The sequence below is a fragment of the Erinaceus europaeus genome, chromosome 21 (genome assembly GCF_950295315.1).
Source record: "Erinaceus europaeus chromosome 21, mEriEur2.1, whole genome shotgun sequence".
NCBI classification, from domain to species: Eukaryota; Metazoa; Chordata; class Mammalia; order Eulipotyphla; family Erinaceidae; genus Erinaceus; species Erinaceus europaeus.
Window position 1 is genome coordinate 8,443,973 of NC_080182.1, and position 18,390 is coordinate 8,462,362.

The 18,390-nt window shown below is 50.8% G+C and overlaps 1 long non-coding RNA gene across 1 annotated transcript in view; it reads left to right on the top strand.

Moving 5' to 3' along the window:
* The first annotated feature begins 2,253 nt into the window (after positions 1–2,253).
* The window catches only part of LOC132535227 (uncharacterized), a 37,850-nt gene continuing 21,713 nt past the window's right edge, over positions 2,254–18,390 (top strand). The window contains exons 1-2 of the long non-coding RNA XR_009547001.1: positions 2,254–2,500; positions 9,901–10,015. This is a non-coding gene — a long non-coding RNA (uncharacterized LOC132535227). The remainder of the gene's footprint in view (positions 2,501–9,900; positions 10,016–18,390) is intronic.

Below are 18,390 nucleotides of genomic sequence, written 5' to 3' on the forward strand. Positions count from 1 at the left end.
GCTGGCAAGACAGCTTACCTGGGAGGCAGTCTGCATTGCCCTTGAGTGACCCAGGTTCCAATTGGGGAAGCTGGTGTTGTGGTGTCTTTCCCTTTTCCCATCTGTCTCTCTGACTCTATCTCTATCTTAAAAGTTTGACCCAGAGTGGTAAAGGCCCACTGAGAACAACAACAAAAATGGAAAGAAGAGAAGGAAAGAGAGAAAAAAAATTAGAATACTCACTTTCTGAATCTGGATATATATGGGATATACATATATGGGATAATTTTCTCATTGTTCTATTCTATCCTATGCTATGCTATGCTATGCTATTCAATAGAGAGAAACAGAGTGACATAGATAAGAGATAGAGATAGATAGAGAGAGAGAGAGAGAGAGAGAGACACCCTGGCACCACTTTTTAACCCAGGCTCTCACACAAGATAAGGACTATATTTTGGGATATTTGATCACAAAAGAAGCAACTGGTCTCGTCTCTTAAGCTTCTTCACTGTATACTTGCATCTAGAACAGAACCTGGGAAATACAAGGTGAGCTAGAAATAGGCAGATACATATCCAGACAGGTCGATACATGGTGACAGATTGATATTTCTTATTTAGATAGACAGAAGATGTCTATAGATAAACCACAGAGAAATTTACGGTAGATAAAAAAAAAGGCAGCAAGACAGATGGATAGATAAACAGAGCAGTGGATAAATAAGTAGGTAGATGGGTGTATAGGCAGAGAGAAGACAGATAGATGGGTAGATAGGAAGACAGGAGTAGACGGACAGATGATTGTTAGATTATTAATATGGAGCCTAGCGATAGTGAACCCCAGGTGGAAGAGCCACTGTGATATGGCCGGCTGGGTAGCCGACTGGTCACTTTTTGCTCCAGGGAGGGAGTGGTTACCCAGAAGCTGCTCTCTGCAGGATCCCCCACATGGCCAGATTCCTCTGAGGCTTCTTGCCCTCTGAAATGTTTCCCCTAAGGCTCAGTCTTTCCCCTGCTGGGATCTTATTCACTCCTCTGTTTTTGTTTCTCCTTTGGGACACATGCCACATGAATAATGATGCCCCAGGCAGAAAGAAGACTCAGGCCCCAGTGAGAGACTCAGAGGGGGCCTGCCCTCACTTGCAGGAAAAGGGACCCAGCCCACACAGGAACTGAGGCCTGCTCCCAGCCTCCCATCATCACTGCCTGGAAAGCTGCTCTGATTCATTTCTTCAGGATTGCATTCAGCTGCCCGAGCTGCAGGCACTGAGCATGCCTGCCCTTGGTGGGGTGGCATCCAGCTCAGCTCCAGCTCTAAATGCCCCCTTTGTCTGTGAGCTGGGGGGGGGTTAAGCAAGCCCACCACAAGGTCAAGCTCACGGCCATCGGGGAGTCTCAAGCCCCCTTCACTGATCATCAAAGAGAAGGCTTAGCATTGCCAGTGTGGGTGACTTTGAAGCCAGGAAAGAGGATCAGATGGGGGACTGGGGTGGGGGTTGGGGTGAACACTGAATGAACGTTGCATCCCAGGGCAAATGCCTGCAGCTCCCCCATGGTCCCTCCTGGGATCCTCAAGTAAAAGTGGGCATTTCACTGGCAATGCTAAGCCTTCCTTCCACAGCAGAAACAAGCGCGTGGGGTTCCTTCTCTTCTTCACCCACCAGGGACTGGAGTCAGCAGGAGAGCTTTAGGGAGAGGGGGGATTAGAGAACTTAGAGTGACAGTGAAGGCAGGGTGAGAAAGTGTAGGGGAGCTGGCGTGGGGAGGAGAGTGTGGGGGAGCCAGCATTTTCTGAGAAGACAAGGTCCAGTCCGCCCAGCAGGCCTGAACCAGGGACATCTGTTTGTACCTGTTGGGACCACTCTCACACTGTCTACAGGGAGGGACCTCTTCTGTCCCAGGTGGAGGGGGGAAGGAACAGGATTCCCTCTCCTAACCCCACCCCCACTGACCTTGGGGACTGACATAAGCAAGGATGGGATGATCTTCTTTCCAGGTGAGTACTCAGTGATGCCCCCTGTCTGGGACAGGGCTTGGGGTGGAGGGGGAGATGGGGCGGGTGCAGCGCAGAAAGCAGGGCACACTCGCTCAAACTAGGGGATGTCCCCACGAGCGCCCTGTATCCCACATGTATCCCCCACCCACTCTGCTTTCTTGCTTACCTCCATCTTCCAGGGTGTTACTGGCGGGACGGGGGTGGGGTGGGGCAGGAGAGGGGAGCTCAGGTAGAGGGGCGTGGTCTAACCAGTACCCTCTCCCCACCCACCTGCAAAATAGGAAGGTGGGGTGTGCTCCCTGAGGGGTGCCCTGTGCCTCTGCCAGCATCCTTCTAGAGGCGTGGTGCCCCGGAAACCCCTTTCCCAACCCCGCCCCCGGCCGTTGCTTTTGAGCAGACAACTGGGTGGCGGACGTGTCACGCTTCTGGCTGCTCTTTGAGCGCTCTTGTCCTGGTCTGGGGAGGCAGGTCCCCCAGCCAGCGCCCCCGCGGGTTGGGACCCTGGAGCGTCCAGTCTGCCTTGGTGAGTGACTGGCTGAGGCCCTGCGGGGAGGGGGGGGGGTGCCCCTTCCTTTCCGGCCACCTGCTGGTGGCCTGCAGCTCTGTGCCCCTCTCCAGCCAGGGTCCAGGTCCCGGTGTGTTCTCGCGCCGACTTGGAAGGGGGACCTGTGGGCGGCGGGGACTTGGGGGCAAGAAAGCTTGGCCAGAGGGAGACCAGGAGGAAGCCTAGGGCCCCCGGGGGAGCGGGTGGCGAGTTGTCATGGCTCCCGGGTAGCAGAATTGGGGACAGGGGACGTCAGGCTGGGCGCCTTCTTTGTGCCTCCCTTTCCATCTCTCCATTCTCTCTCTCTCTCTCTCCCTTTCCCTCTCCCTCTCCCCTCTCCCCTCTCCCCTCTCCCCTCTCCCTCTCCCTCTCCCTCTCCCTCTCCCTCTCCCTCTCCCTCTCCCTCTCCCTCTCCCTCTCCCTCTCCCTCTACCTCTACCTCTACCTCTACCTCTCCTCCTCGCCCTCTCCCTCTCCCCCTCATTCCCTCTCTCTAACCTCTCTCTCCAGCCTCTCTCTCTCCATCTCCTTTTCCCTTCCCTCTCCCATTCTCCCTCTCTCGGTCGCCCTCCCCCTCTCCTTCCCACTCTCGCCCTCCCTCCCTCTAGCCGCTCTTCCTCTCTCGCTCCTTCTCTCCCTCTCCCTTTCTGGCTCTCTCTCTCTCTGCGCGGAGGAGGAGCGGGGCGGTGATTAATTTAGAGCCCCACTTGGAGAGGGGGCCAGGGCTCCTCCGTGCGCCTTCAGCCGCCCAGCTCACAGCGACCTGGCGGGGTCCCAGGAGACCAGAGCTACCACCCGCGCAGGTGCGCAGGGAGCGGCCAGGTGAGCCCGCAGCGGGAGGGACAGGGTAGGCCGGCTGTCCGCGGGAACACGCGGGTGCCAGGCGGGATGCTGGACTGTCCTCGGGGACAAGCCAAGGTGCCAGGCTTGGGGACCAGGTGGGGTGCCAGGCTGCATCCTGAGGACGAGGTTGGGGAACAAGGTGGCCCTGACTGTGTGTGGTTTTGGGTGGTGGTGGTGACAGGTGTGGCAGCTGGCCACGCGGATGATCTGACTCTATGAGGGTGAACAGGCTGCCACCCCCCACACTCCCTGCTTTTGAGACCGTCCTTGAGGTGCCAGGCTGTCGCAGGGAGTGGTCAGATTGTAGCCAGGAGGCAGGCAGGTGTGTCCTTTTGGGGGAGAGGCAACCACAAGCCCTGCTTGCTTCTGGGTGAGTGCAGGGGTCTGGATGGGCAAGGGGCCGGGTGGGCAGGGGACTCCCCTCCCTGGGGAGCCCTGTGTTCCCCCCCTAGTGTGAGTGCCTGCCTGGGATGTACTAGGAGATGGTGGCACTGAGGAGTCTGGATGGGTGGGGGCACTTGCACTGAATTGTGTGTGTGTGTGTGGGGGGGATGTCTCTCAGAGCCCCTCCAGCATTTCTGCTCTGTGCTATGCCATGTGCTGTTCTGAGTCTTGGTTGCACCTTTTAAATGCCAAAGGTGACATCATAGCATCACCCCTCCTGTTGCACCCAGGGGTGACACAGTGCAAGAGCTATCAGAGCTTTTGGGGGCTCTGATTTCCCCTGCGGGGGTCCTGCTGCTGCTGAGTTGGGCTCTGGTATCTCCATGGGAGCCAACAGGGAAGACACTGCCTTGCCACTCTAGAGCCTTCCAGAAGGTAGGTGTTGCCATTCCCAGTGCTAGTGTCTGTTTTACTGTTCCTGGATAGACTGGTGGTGAGGGACAGAAACCCAGGCTGTTGGATCTTGGTGGAGCAGTAATGAGGGTGGTTGGTTCCAAGGCTCTGCCGGAAGGCTCTCCTAAACCCTGTGGGTGGGTGGGTCCCTAAACCCTGTGGGTGGGTGGGTCCCTATATTCCCTCCAGCCCTTGGTCAGCTTCCCCCCCCCACACACACACACTAGGTTCTGGGGTCAGAGTGTGTCAGAGCTGTAGGGGCTCATGGACACTCACTGGTCTCGGTCTGGGGAGCCCTGCTGTGAAGAGACACATCTGTCCTCAGTGAGAAGGTGCTTGCTAGAGATGGTCTGGCTGCTGTGACCCATGGGCTTTCTCCAGGTTCCTCTCTGGGCTGTCTCTCCTGAAGGGTTCTGTCTAGGAGGTGAAGGAAGGGAGGGGGTGCACAGCACAGCCTGATGGCGAGGTAGAGCCCTGCCCACCTGTTGTCAAGCTTGTGTGACCCCCAGATCTCAGAACAGCTCCCACGCTGATGTTCCTTAATTCAATCCATTCTGTTAGAGGAACCGGTTTAAAGCACATTTAAAAAAAAAAAATCAAAGGTCTGCTAAAATCTAGGCATGTCTCAGTCATGGATGGGGAACAGGTGACATACAAAAACGCCCCCCTCACCAAACTCTGTGTGACTTCTGCACAGCTGGACCTCACCTAGGAAAACATTCCCTGGGTGAATAGGAGCTGGATTTCCATAGTCTGCTTGTGAAGTGTGTGTGCATGTGTGCGTATGTTTATGTGTGTGTGTGTGTGTGTGCACATGTGTGGTGCTTAACCCATAGTTGCTTCATTGAAATAATTCAGTTGCTTGATTTTTTTTTTTGGTAGAGAAATTTGTAAGGCTAGAACATGTTACTGATTAATGTTCTGCTGGGTATTTGTCCCTTAAGGAAATCTAAGTGTCAGAGGGAGACTGAACAGCTTTGGATTTGCAGGAAGCTCTGGGAGCTGTCAGCTCAGAACACTTCCAGGACACACCCCCTTACTTCAAGTCCTCTCTATGAGGCCCCTCGAGGGACTCCTATGACAGTTTGCCTCCAAGTCCTTGGCCTGTGGCTTCATTGACTGGACATGATCTGGCACTTTTGATTTGGGATAGTCAGCAGTGCCAGAGAGTTCAGTGCATTTTGGAAACACTTGGCCTCTCATTGTTTTGGGTTCTGCCTGGGAATCAGAGCAGCACAGCCCATAGAGAGGTGCCCTTAGGCCCAGGACAAAGGGCAGCAGAGGAGGAAAAAACAACTCTAGAGGAGGCCTGGGGTCCTGAACCCAGGCAGCTCACCAGCAGGCAGAGACATCCTGTAGGAGGGAGGGCCACTTTGTCTGCAGACTCCAGGGAGTCCTTCTTCACAGTGGTCTGTGGCTCTTCTGCTGGTGATTGGGACTCCCTGTGATCTTCACAAACCAGACCCACAAAAGCCAAATTTTTCCGTGATGAAGATTTTGATTACAGCTTCCTTCTGACTGATTCGGTTGGAGGATATTGCAATTATTATGGTGATTTACATCCAATCTGCTAAGTTGACGCAGCTAACGAGTGAAAGCATAATATTCTCTCTATTCAGCCCTGACAAAAAAAATATTGTACTAAGCCTTCTTTCAAAGAAAAGATTCCATTCTTCACCACTCTTTGCCATCTACCTACAAGCAGAACAGGCACTGGGTCATCATCTCGGCTATCAAAGGAAATCTCTTGCATTTTCGTGATCATGAATCCTCCCCCCCACATTTGTGTATATGTATGAGGGGGGTGTCATTGTAAGCATTCTCATTCGAATTCGCTAAGATACTTCCTCCTTTCTCTTCGATTTTTTCTTGGAGGGAAGCATCTGTATTCTCTAATTTCGGAGGCCGGTTCACACCTTAAACATGACTAATTACTGCAGTTTATTTTATGTGCAAGGCAGTAGTGTCGTTAATTATAGCTTTCTCATTAGCGCCATGTAGAGAGAATAATGAATTAACACATCCCTTTGATCAAAAGAACATCCAAGTTTTGTCTGGTGAGAAGAAGTGTTATTGTGTTGCCCAAAGTCACTATGATTCCTCCCAGAAACGGGGCCAGGCAGGCTGGAATTCTGCGGCAGTGGGCTGGGGAGCTTGATAAATGAGCAGAGCTGATCACCAAGCAGAGGGAGTAGAGCGGTGTTGCTTGGCAACCTAACATCATTCTGCAGTTTCTGCCCGTATATTTATCCAGTAAACTAGAAAATTCTGCTTTGTTAACGAATGTTTTTAGTCAGCACACAAATAGACCATGGCTAATTGAGATTTTATGTGTGGTGGTTAAAAAATGACACCTCTTACCTTCCCATTGTGTTCAGATCAGGGAAATACAAAGAGAAAGCATCCTCTCTTTACCATTTTTTTTTTCCTTCATGCCCTGTAAAATGCTTATTTCATCTTCACATTGATTTGGGCTTATTGAAAGATAACAACTTGTTTACTTCTTTGAAAGTCAACTTCCTCAGAGTATATGTGTGTGTGTGAGCAATGTGTATTTTGGTATTGTATAATGTATTCATAATTGAGATGACTTCTTCAGGACCATGGGATGCTGGAAGAGCTGGTAATTTGAAACATTTAGGGAGGCATCAGCCTCCAAACCAAACAGTGTGAGTAGGACCTGGGAGATGCTCACTTGGAGGACTGTGCCTTCACCAGGCTCCTGATCTGGGTGAGAGCAGCACCACCAAGGGGAGCTCCATGGGTTGTGGAATGGTGCTGTGATGTTTCTCTCTCTCTCTCTCTCCCCCTCTCCTCTTCCTTCTCTTTAAAATAAGCAATGGAAAGCTTGGCCTGGAGGCAGAGGAATCAGTCTGGTGCCTTGGATAAAAAAAAAAAAGAGGGGCAGGTGGTGGTACAGCCAGTTGAATGCACACATTATGATGCACAAGAACCTGGGTTCAAAGCCCCTGGCCCCCACCTGCAAGGGGAAAGCTTCACAAGTGGTGAAGCAGTGCTGCAGGTGTTTGTCTCTTTTGTTCTCTATCTCTCCACTGCCTTCTCAGTTTCTTTCTGTCGCTATCTAAAAATAAATAAATAAAATGTTAAAATAAAAATAGGGAAACTAATGAGGTTGGCAGGTGATAATAGTGCAATACCTGCACAGATGTGACCAAAACAGAGCCCACATGAATTAGGGCCTCTCCTGCCTGCTTTCTTTCTCTTCCTCACAGGCTGGTTACCCTTTGCTGTCCATGAAGAAGCAAAGCCAGCTCTGGCACCCTCCTAGCACTGGGCAGACTCCCATACTCCATGCTGTTGGAGCACACCAGCCTAGCCTCCTCAGGTGTGAAGCCCAGGGAAAATGCCTTCCACCACAAGTCTACTCGCATACAGGGTCAGGCACGGTGTGTTGTGACCTTGGACAAGACCTGTCAGGCTCCCTGGGACTGGTGTCTTCATTTAGCAGGGGGCAAGCCCTTTCCCCAGCTCCAGTTCTGTACCCAGCCCTGCCCCCAACCTCAGTCCTAGCCCTGTCCCCAGATGCCTGCGGCCAGCTTTTTATCCCCATCACTGTCCCCAGCCCCTTCCCCAGCCCCTCATTTCCCAGTCCCAGCCCAGGCCCTTCTCCAACGTACCCCACGTTTCAGCTTCCCAGCTCCTGCCCCCTCCCCAACTCCTCATTACCTTAGCCCCTACCCCTTTCTCAGTCCCTCCAGTTCCAGCCACCACCACCCCAATCCCCCCAACCCCCTGCCTATGCACCTTCCTCAGCTCCAGAGCCCATGCCCCATCCCCAATTCCACCTCTGGTCCCATCCCCATCCCCAGCCTCAGCCCCAACCCCTTACCTGACCCCTTCCCTGTTCATTCCCTAGCCCTTTCCCCCACCCCGCCCCTAGTCCAGTCTCCAGTACTGCCCTCAGCCATGTCCCCAGCCCCAACCTCAGGCCTATACATTCTAAGAGCTCTGGGGAGGACCTGTAGAGATGCCCAGCAGAACCAGCTGCCCTCTGCCACCTTGACTTTGTCATCCAACATGATGGTCTCTCCCTGTGGGTGAGGGGTGTGGATGGAGGAGTGTGTGCTTATCTGTGTGACAACTGTGGCCTTGGTGCCACACGGAGTGCAGGAATCCCTGCATAGGTGGCCTACTGGGAATGGGTGTTCCCTTGCACCCACCTTCTCACCTGGCAGAGGTGAGACTCCCTGGGCATCTCTCCAGTGCTCCCTGCCCAGGGCACTGCAACCAGAGCCCAGGCAGGCGGCTTCCACAGATCTGGACCTGGGTGGGTCTCCTCCTAGATCACTTTGGGTCACAGGCCCAGGTTGCAGAGAACAGAAGTTCCAGGAACCTCTGAGGTTTCCTCATAAGTTCTGTGTTCTCAGGAAACAGCTTTCATTCTAGGGAGGGCCTGGCACGAGTTTCACTGTCTGTGTATTATTTCATTTTCAGCCAGATGTTTGTGTGACAATGGCAGGGGAGTGTCATTGTTCTGGTCTGCAGGACCTCAGGGGAAATAAGTGATGGGACTTTGCAGGTGAATCTACTTTTGAGTCTTGGTGGTTTCTCCCTTTGATCTTGAGGTGTTAAATGAAGGATCAGGAAGGAGGTTGTATTGGAATCAAAGTAAATAAATAAATAAAACATTGTGAAGGAAGAGTGGGTGGTGTGAGGGAAAGCCCAGCTTGCAGGTGTTAAGCTTAGTTCCAGGAGCATTTGAGCTGCATATCAGCCAGCATTAACAATCCTCAGGTAGAATTCCATCCCTGAGGCTCTGAGGCTCCAGGTTCAATCCTTTGCACCAACATAAGCCAGAGCTTAACCATGCTCTAGAAATAAATAAATAAATAAATAAATAAATAAATAAATAAGGCCGGGGGACTGGGTGGTGGCACACCTGGTTGAGCGAACATGTTACAATGCACAAGGACCCAGGCTTGAGTCCCTGGTTCCCACCTGCAGGGGGAAAGCTTTGCGAGTAGTGAAGCAGTGCTGGAGGTGTCTCTCTGCCTCTCTTCCTCTCTATCCCCCCTTCTCTCTCGATTTCTGGCTATCTCTATCCAATAAATAAATAAAGGTGATAAAAATAAATGAAGGAAGGAAGGAAGGAAGGAAGGAAGGAAGGAAGGAAGGAAGGAAGGAAGGAAGGAAGGATGGGGGCCCGGACAGTAGTGTCCTTGGTTGATTGTACACATTACAAAGTACAAAGGCCCAGGTCTCAAGCCTCCAGTCCCCACCATCAGAAAGAAAGCTTCCCGAGGCTTGGGATACTTAGAAGCAAGTATGAATTTTTCAAACATAGATGATATTAAACAGCATCTTGAAATACAGGAATCTCCCAGCGTCTCTATTCTGTGTGCCAGCCAGTTGCAAAAGTGCTTACTTTCAGCCAATCACATCTCCTGACACAGGACAGCATGGCTGGGCCACGCCTTCTTTGAGCACCACACTTGGTGTCTTAAGCAACACAGTTATGGTGGCAGCGACTTCCAAATGTGACCTTCGGAGTGCACCTGGGGAGACAGCAGGTTGCATGCAACTGCAGGAAAGTGGCCTTACTTCTCCACAGAGAAGTTCTGAGTGAGTGGGTGAGAGAGAAAGTCTGCCCATGAAGCTGCTCTTTTTGCCTTTGTCCCTGAAGTTTTCCGTGGCGCCTCATAGGGAATGGTCTCCACAGAACACCTTTTTGTGCACAGGTTTCTGCAGGAAATTGATTTGGGCTGACTATGTCTGGAACTGGGTGAGTTTTTCTGGAAACATCTAGAGCACCTGCATGGAGCCATCCAGGTCTATCTCGTGTGTCTCTGCCAGGTGAGAGCTCATAAATTGGGGCTGGTCTGAATCAATTTACCTTTGAAAGGATGGTGGTAGTCACTGGAATGGGGACCAGGCACTCAGGTGACAGTGGAGAGAGTCCCTGAGCAGGGGGCCTCTCGCTACCACCCGGGCCAGTGGGAGGATTAATGAGCTATTATTTGTAAAGTGCTTTGGAGATAAAAGTGCCAGCTATTATTATTACTAATAAACCATTTTTCTCCAGTGTAATTTTGGACAGCAGCTATTAAAAGCCCATTACTGTATTTAGCAGTGAGACAGTCTGCTCCAGCCTGGCATTGGCTGCCTCCCCCTCAGAGCTGGGAAAAAGGAACTGGAAAGGTTATCGCCTTCATAGAAATCTGGTTTTCAAAGGAGGGCCCCTCATTGGTCACCTGATGAGCCCAGAGTGGTCCTGGGGGCAGAGGGCTGCATCTGTAGCGCTGTCCCCTGTGTGCTGTGATGGGCAGGGTGCAGGCTGTACTCCCTGAATGACAGGACAACACATGGCCCTGGAAGGTGGCATTCTGGCATCTTCTTGGTTGCTTGGAGCTGCTTCCCTGAGTGACATTCCCTGTTGGGTGGCTGCATGGGTACAGGATGTGTCACTCCATGGAAAGCTAGAGGATGTGTTGGAGGGCAGGTTAGGTAAAGCAGCACTTTCCCCCTGTACCCTTCTGGAAGCCAGGAGAATGCCCTGAGGCAGGGCCAGCAGCCCAATGTGTCTGCATATCCGGCTCCCTCCCTTTCTGACTGCAAAGGTCACAACATGCAGATGGAGACAGATGAGACACCTGGAGACAAAGGCTGAAGCTCATCCCCTGAGGGTCCTGCCCTTCCTCTGAAGGGACTAGAAAGTGGGAAGACCAGGAGGCTCTGGGCCTCTCTCTCTCTCTCTCTCTCTCTCTCTCTCACATGTCTACATGGCTTATACTTTCTTTGTCTGTCCTTACTTTCTCCCAATAAATGCTCATCTTCTTCCTGAAACACAACTGGCTCTTTGTGACTCTTCCATGTAGGAGTCAGTCTATGAACCCTGTGGAAGGGAACTGGGAATACCCCCCACAACGTGTGTTCCCTCCCCCACAACAGAAGGACATAGCCATCCCCACACCCCAAAGACTGAAATGTGAGAGCAAATGCATGTTCACCCATTATTAACTCAGAACATCAGCCCCACCCACAGGGAGCAGTGAGCTAGCTTCCAGCATGAGGCGACACTGGACCACAGCTGTCACTTCCACTTGCTGCATGACAGAGCTCCTGTCTCTCTCTAAGGCCAGTCCAGCATGGCAGGGAGCCTACAGTGTCCTGTCAGCTTGAGAGTCTGGGGACTTAGTGCCCAGCACTCTCTAGCATGTCATTTTGCAAGGTGAGCAAGAGGACAAGAAGTCTCAACTGTTCAGCCTGTGTGGAGAAGGCAGCTGACAAGTCTCAGTGGGTGGTGCTGAGTCACTAAGAAATTGAAAAGGAGGCCTGAGGAGACAGCAGAAAGTTCTGCAAAGAGACTCTTAGGCCTGAGGCTCCAAAGTCCCAGGTTCAATCTCCCTTATCACCATAACTCAGAGCTCAGCTATACCCAATCGCAAATGGTCACTTTTAATTCTTGTTGCTGGTGCTTCTCTAAGAGTATAGATCTTTTATCAGCAAACCCTGTGGAGCCTGGCCCTCTTTGCTGGTGAACTAGAGACTGAACAGCAGCAGCCCCGGCCCCTCCCACCACCACACATTACCCCGCCTTATTTATTTATTTTTTGGCTTCCAGGGTTATTGTTGGGGTTGGGTGCCTGCACTATGAATCCACTCCTCCTGGAAGTATTTTTTTCCTATTTATTTATTTATTTATTTATTTATTTATATTTTATTCAATAGGACAGAAAGAAATGGAGAGGGGAGGGTGAGAGAGAGGGAGATAGTGAGACAGCTGCCTACCTACTTTATTACTTGTGAAGTGTCCTTCCTAGAGGTGGGGATCAGAGCCTGGAACCTGGGTCCTTATGCATGGTGGTAAGCGTGTTAACCGGGTGTATCACTGCCCAGCCCCCAGCCCCCAGCCTCCTCCCACCACACATACCCTTCTATCTGGCCTTCTGGAGCCAGGCACTGTCCAAGACTTGCTCTGCCCATAGCAGGTGTGCCTAAGCGTCTTATTACCGTCACCCCTGGAGCTCTAGCTCCCCACATACTGTCACTATCCTGTGGTCTTTCAGACCACTGTTTTGTTGTATCACGTGTGGGGCCTCATCAGAGGGCCAAACCTCCCTAGACCTCAGACCTCAGTAGGTGTGTGCTTCACATGACACCCAGAGAAACACACAGGATGCTTATTCTCTAGACAAGTACTTGGAGATGGGGGGCTTGGAGATGGTTGACCTGGTAGAGTTCATGCCTTACCAGGTGTGAAGCTCTGGGTGCAGATCCTGGAACCACATGGGGACATGACAGCACCTGGGGAAGCTCAATGGATGGAGGAACGATGATGTGATATCTCTCCCTCTCTATTTTATAATTTCATATATCCACACCTATACCCATAATATATGGTAGAGACAGAAAGTAAGAGGGGTGGGGGAAATGGAGGGCAAGAAAGAGAGGGATATCTACAGTACAGCTTCATAGCTTGTGAAGCTTCCCCCCTGCAGGTGGGGGCCAGGGGATTGAACGGGGGTCCTTGTGTACTGTGAGATGAGTGTTCTAATAGGTGTGCCACCTCCCCAGCCCTGTCTCTCCCTCTCTCTACTTCTCTCTCTGTCCCTATGCCCTCAGTGAACTAAAAATAATGAATATGGGGAGATAGTCTCCTAGCCTATTACCATACATCTAGCTTCAGTTTTGAACCTAGACTTGGCACTAAAGGTGGGCACCACGGTGAAATGGGGGAAGCCCCATGGGCTGTGGTGTCTCTCCTTGTCTTTATTTCTTTCCATCTCTCTCATTTAATTAATGGAATTCATTAAAAGAAATATAAAGTCAGCCAGGAGCAGTAGAATCCCAGTGTGGTGCTGTGATGAGGAGGGAGGGCCCTTTCCTTGGGAGTGGGGTCTCTGCTGCTCTGGCAACCTGTGGGAGGTGTGTGGTAGTGGAGGAAGCTCGGGCGTTCTAGGGTCTCTACCTCCTCCCTCCTGCTCTGTCTGTCTGCATGAGACAGCCACTCTGAGTAGGAAAATTGCTCCTGTGTGAGGAGAAAAGTGAGATTTCCAAACAGGTGTCAGCTTCAGAACCTGTAACCTCAGTCCTTCTCTGTCAGTCCTGCTCTGCCGGGTTCCAAGTGAGCTTTCTGCTCTGCTTTGCAGTTCAACCTACAGCCTCTAACCTCTGGCCTGTGAAGTCTCTCTCTCTCTCTCTCTCTCTCTCTCTCTCTCTTCTCCCCCCTCTCTCTTTCCCTTCCCTCCTCTCTTCTTTCTCTTTCTCTCACTCTTTCTCTCTCTACCTCCTTCCCCCATGAGTCTCTGCCCTTTCTCCTCCATTCTGCCTAGGGCTGAAATCCACAGTTAACATTCCCTTCCTCACTTTTCACTGTGACCGTGATGGCACCGGCTTCCTGGAATTGTCCCTGCCTCCCTGCCACTGCCCGGGCCAAGGAGCTGTCTCCTCAGTCCCCATTCAGTAAGTGTCATTGTTCCTCTTTCCTGCCTGTCTCCTTAGAGACCATCCTTTCAGGGCTCCCCTGGCCTCACAGAAGCTCCGGCTGCCCCTTCTCCTTAAAGGCACCATCCCTGGAATAGCCTGTCCTATGGCTCATGCCCTCCATCACCACTACTGCATCCTCCTGTGTTAGCTCAGAGTGCAGGCTGGCTTTCATTACAGCCCTGGAAAGTCTTGAACCCTGGAGTCTTATCCCTGTTCACAAAGGGCCCTGGAATCCTGGTCCAGCTGATAGAGGACCCTGGATCATTTCAGACAGTTAGGAGCTTGGTTGAGGTAACACTATAGAAGGAGGGGGGTTCATATCCAAACCACAGAGAAGCCAAGGTCTCTGTCTCTTAAGGCTGGGAATCTTGGGTGCAGGGGGCAGCATCACAGCAGGGACAGGAGCCTTCACAGGACAACATCAGGCTTCTGCAAACATCCCGGGCCCAGTAAGTGGCTTCCAGGTCACCCCAGAGGGAGAGAGTGTACGAGTCCCAGCTCCACCCCTGGCTTCACATGTACCAGAAGGCTGCCCTGACGTCTCTCCATGTGAGACTCTTCCTCTGCTTCATGTGAAGTAAATGAAAGGTATCTTTATTTTATTTCATCTCATTTAATTTTTAATTTTTATTGGCACCAGGGATATGGGGCTAAGTGCCAGCACTACGAATCCACCAAAAAAAAAAAAACCTGTGACCATTTTTTTTTTCTTTTTTCAATTTTATTTGATGGGACAGAGAGAAATTGAGAGAGAGAGGGAGATAGAGTGGGAGAGAGAAAAAAAGATACCTGCACACCTGCTTCACTGCTCGTGAAGTGTCCTTCCTACAAGTTGGGAACAGGGGCTTGAACCCAGGTCCTTGTACATGGTTATGTGCATGCTCAACCAGGTGCAGCACCATCTGCCCCCAGGTGAAGGACATATTTAAGTAGAACTCTCCACGGTAATCTTCTAGCGTTTGCCCTTCTTCCATAGCCAGTCAACAGCGTCAGGTTGAGCCTGATGTAAAGTTTCGAGACCTCCTTTGAATCTGGAGAGGTGGCAGTCGTTGACTATGTGGGTCATAGTCTGTCTGTAGCCACAGGGGCAGTCGGGTCGTCTCTGGCTCCCCAGCGATTAGAGATGGGTACTCCCGTTCAGGGTGGCACGTCGAGTAGAGCATCCTTGTTGTCTGCGATGGCTCTGGAGTTCCACTCACACTTAGTGAGAGAGAAAATGAAGCTTATTCAGAGCTCAACAGGAAGCAGTTCTTGCATGATCGGAGTCTGTAAAGCAGTCTCTACGGATGCATGTGAGATATTCCAACCTGCTTCCGAAGTTGCTCTCTTCAGAGATTAATTATGTGCATGGAGTAAGTAAAGTGAAGAGGAGTAAATTAAAGGAGGTAAAGCAGAGAGTCAAGCACTCCGTGTGAGCTCACTGTGATAGGTTGCTGCTCTTTTTTGAATCTGCTTTCACCTGATGCCCACCCTCCTCGGCTCTGCCCTCCTGAAGTACCAGTTGGCAAAGTGGTGTCCCTGACGACTGTCCTGGATGTGCTGATGCCATGCGTGTACTCCAGGAGGACAGACAGCTACACCTGCTGCTGCTCACGCATGAGATGATTAATTCTGACACCGTTCTGTGCACTGAGGCATCTCGCACCCAAGCTTAATGACTTGGCTTTTGACAGAGCGCCAGCGGTTGGTTGATTCATAGTGGGATTCATTCTGACTTTGCCTCTTATGACTCCCAATATACCTTTGCTTTCAGAATTTCCACTTCTTCTTCATTAGGTGTTCCTTGGAATCCATGTCCTCACATCTGTCAGCTCCCAGCCTAAAGTGGTGGAAACTGGTGTTCTAAGAGGGTGACTGTGTGTGTGTGTGTGTGTGTGTGTGTTTGGGGGTTGGGATGTGGGGATGCGGGGGAGTGTGTGTGTGTGTGTGTGTGTGTGTGTGTGTTTGCAGAGAGAATAGAAATCTGAGAAGGCAGGACATGTGGGCCAGCTGCCAAAGAGGCATACCATGCAGATAATAAAGCATACTTATAAGTGACCACTGTCCCTTAGCAGGACAGTACTAATCAGATAATACTGAGAAATTTATGCCAAAGACAAAAAATTAGCTCAGCTGGGTAGTGTGCTGCTTTGCCATGTGCCTGACTCAGATTAGGCCCCCCGTGCATTAAAGGAAGCTAGGGTGCTGTGATTTTGGGTGCTGTAGTTTGTTTTACCCTCTGTCTTGATTATCTTTATTTATTTATTGGATAGAGTAGCCAGAAATTGAAAGGAGGTGGGAGATAGAGAGGGAGAGAGGCAGAGAGACACATGCAACACTGCTTCACCACTCGTGGAGCTTTCCCTCTGCAGGTGGGGACTGGGGACTGGGGTCTGGGGACTGGGGACTTGGGACTTGAACCTGGGTCCTTGTGCACTGTAACATGTGAACTCAACCAGGTTTGTCCACCACCTGGTGTGTGTACTCTCTCTTCTTTCTCTTCCTCTCCCTCTCTTTATCTCTGTCTCATTCTTTATTTTAAAATTTTTAAAAAATATTTATTTATTATCCCTTTTGTTGCCCTTGTTGTTTTATTGTTGTAGTTATTATTGTTGTTGTTATTGATGTCATCGTTGCTGGATAGGACAGAGAGAAATGAAGACAGAGGGGGAAGACAGAGAGGGGGAGAGAAAGACAGATACCTGCAGACCTGCTTCACCGCTTGTGAAGAGTCTCCCTTGCAGGTGGGGAGCTGGGGGCTCAAACGGGGATCGTTACCTGGTCCTTGTGCTTTGTGCCACCTGTGCTTAACCCACTGTGCTACCACCCTGACTCCCTGTCTCATTCTTTCTATTACGACAACAATGACCTGAAATAATGAAACTCTGGAGTTATAAAAAAAAAAGACAACTATATCTGTATCTGTATCTACACCTATATCTATATGTGTCTGTATCTACCTGTATTTCTTTTTAAAAATTAAAAAAAATTAACTTTTATTCATTTATCGGATACAGACAACCAGAAATTGAGAGGGAAGGGAGGGATAGAGAAGGGAGAGAGACACCTGCAACACTGCTTCACCACTTGCAAAGCTTCCCCTTGCAGGTGGGGACCAGGGGCTCGAACCTGGGTCTTTGCGCATTGCAACATGTGTTCTCAACCAGGCGCACCACCATCTACCTATATTTCTAATGGTTGGTTGATAGGTTGATAGCATTTTAGGGTACAGTTTCTGGAGGAATTGGCAACACTTATCTGCAGGCCCAGCATGTGAGGGGCATCTTGTAAAAAAATTTTTATTTACTTATTGACAGAAAGTAGGAGGAGGGAGAGGGAGAGAAGGAGGAAGAGGAGGAGGAGAGAGAGAAAGAGAGAGGGGGGAGAGAGGCAGGGAGGGAGGGGGGTGAGAGAGAGAGAGAGAGAGAGAGAGAGAGAGAGACTCAATGTGGCACATGGTTGCTGGGGATCAAGCTCAGGACCTCATGATTCCAAGTTCAGTGTTGCACTTACAACGCCACCTCCTAGGCCTGTGAATGGTGTCATTGGGGGGTACACCCACAGTGGTGACCCTAAACACCAACTTTTTACAGTCCTGTGGTTTGAAATGCGACAGCAGAGAGAAGACCCCCTGCTCTGGCCTGTGTTTCTCTGTGCTCAGGACAAGACTCAAGGTGCAGTCTCCTCTGGGGAGCGAAGGCTGAGCTGAAGTTCTAGGAGCTGTTTTCAGGCAGCCAGCCCTGCACTCATCCCTTCTGCACACATCCGGAGACCTGGCACTCTCATAGCTGGTAAACTTGAGGTTTGTGCCCGAGATTTCCAGCCAGTGCTCTGCCTGTGACTCCTGGAAAGTGCTCGGTCATGGTCAGGCAGCTATGAGCAGGTGCAGAAGCTGGAGCAGCTTGGCTGGAAGCCTGAGGAGGGGAGGGCATGCAGGCCAGTACCTGTGCTTCTTGGGAGCAGCCCCAGGTGAGCTGGGCCTCAGTGTTCTCAGAGAGGACAGGAGTGGGGACAGAATGCTCTCAAAACATCGCCTCGTGTGCAAAGCAGGTCAGGTAAACTGAAATGTTCGGCATTGTACTATAAGTGGAGAGAATCAGGAAAATGCATGAGTTACACATTTACTAATTACGTTGACTCTCCTGTGGATTCAAGGAGAAATGGGTATTGCACCAAAGCAAAGGACTCTGGGGAAGGAGGGAGAGGGCCAGGATGAAGGGACATTAGGGTCTTAGTGTGTCTCCTAGACACCAGTCAAGGGGAGATGAGAAGCTGTGCCTGTGTGTTAGAGACTATGCTGTAAACCATCATTCCCCCACAATGAAATAAAATAAAAAATAAAGGAGGGGCAAGGTGGTAGTGCAGCGGGTTAAGTATACATGGCGCAAAGCGCAAGGACTGACGTAAAGATCCCAGTTCGAGCCCCTGGCTCCCCACCTGCAGGGGGGTCTCTTCACAAACGACCTCACCCTCTCTGTCTTCCCCTCCTCTCTTGATTTCTCTCTGTCCCATCCAACAGCAGTAGCAACAATAACAATAATAACAACAAAAGCAAAAAAAATATGGGAAAAATGGCCTTCAGGAGCAGTGGATTCATAGTGCAGGCCTCAAGCTCCAGCCATAACCCTGGAGGCAAAATAGTAATAATAATAATAATAATGGAGAAATGGAATTTAGAAGGAGAATATAAAGGGACTCATTTAATTTCTTACACTTATTATTTATTAATTTTTTTTTTGCCTCCAGGGTTATTGCTGGGGTCA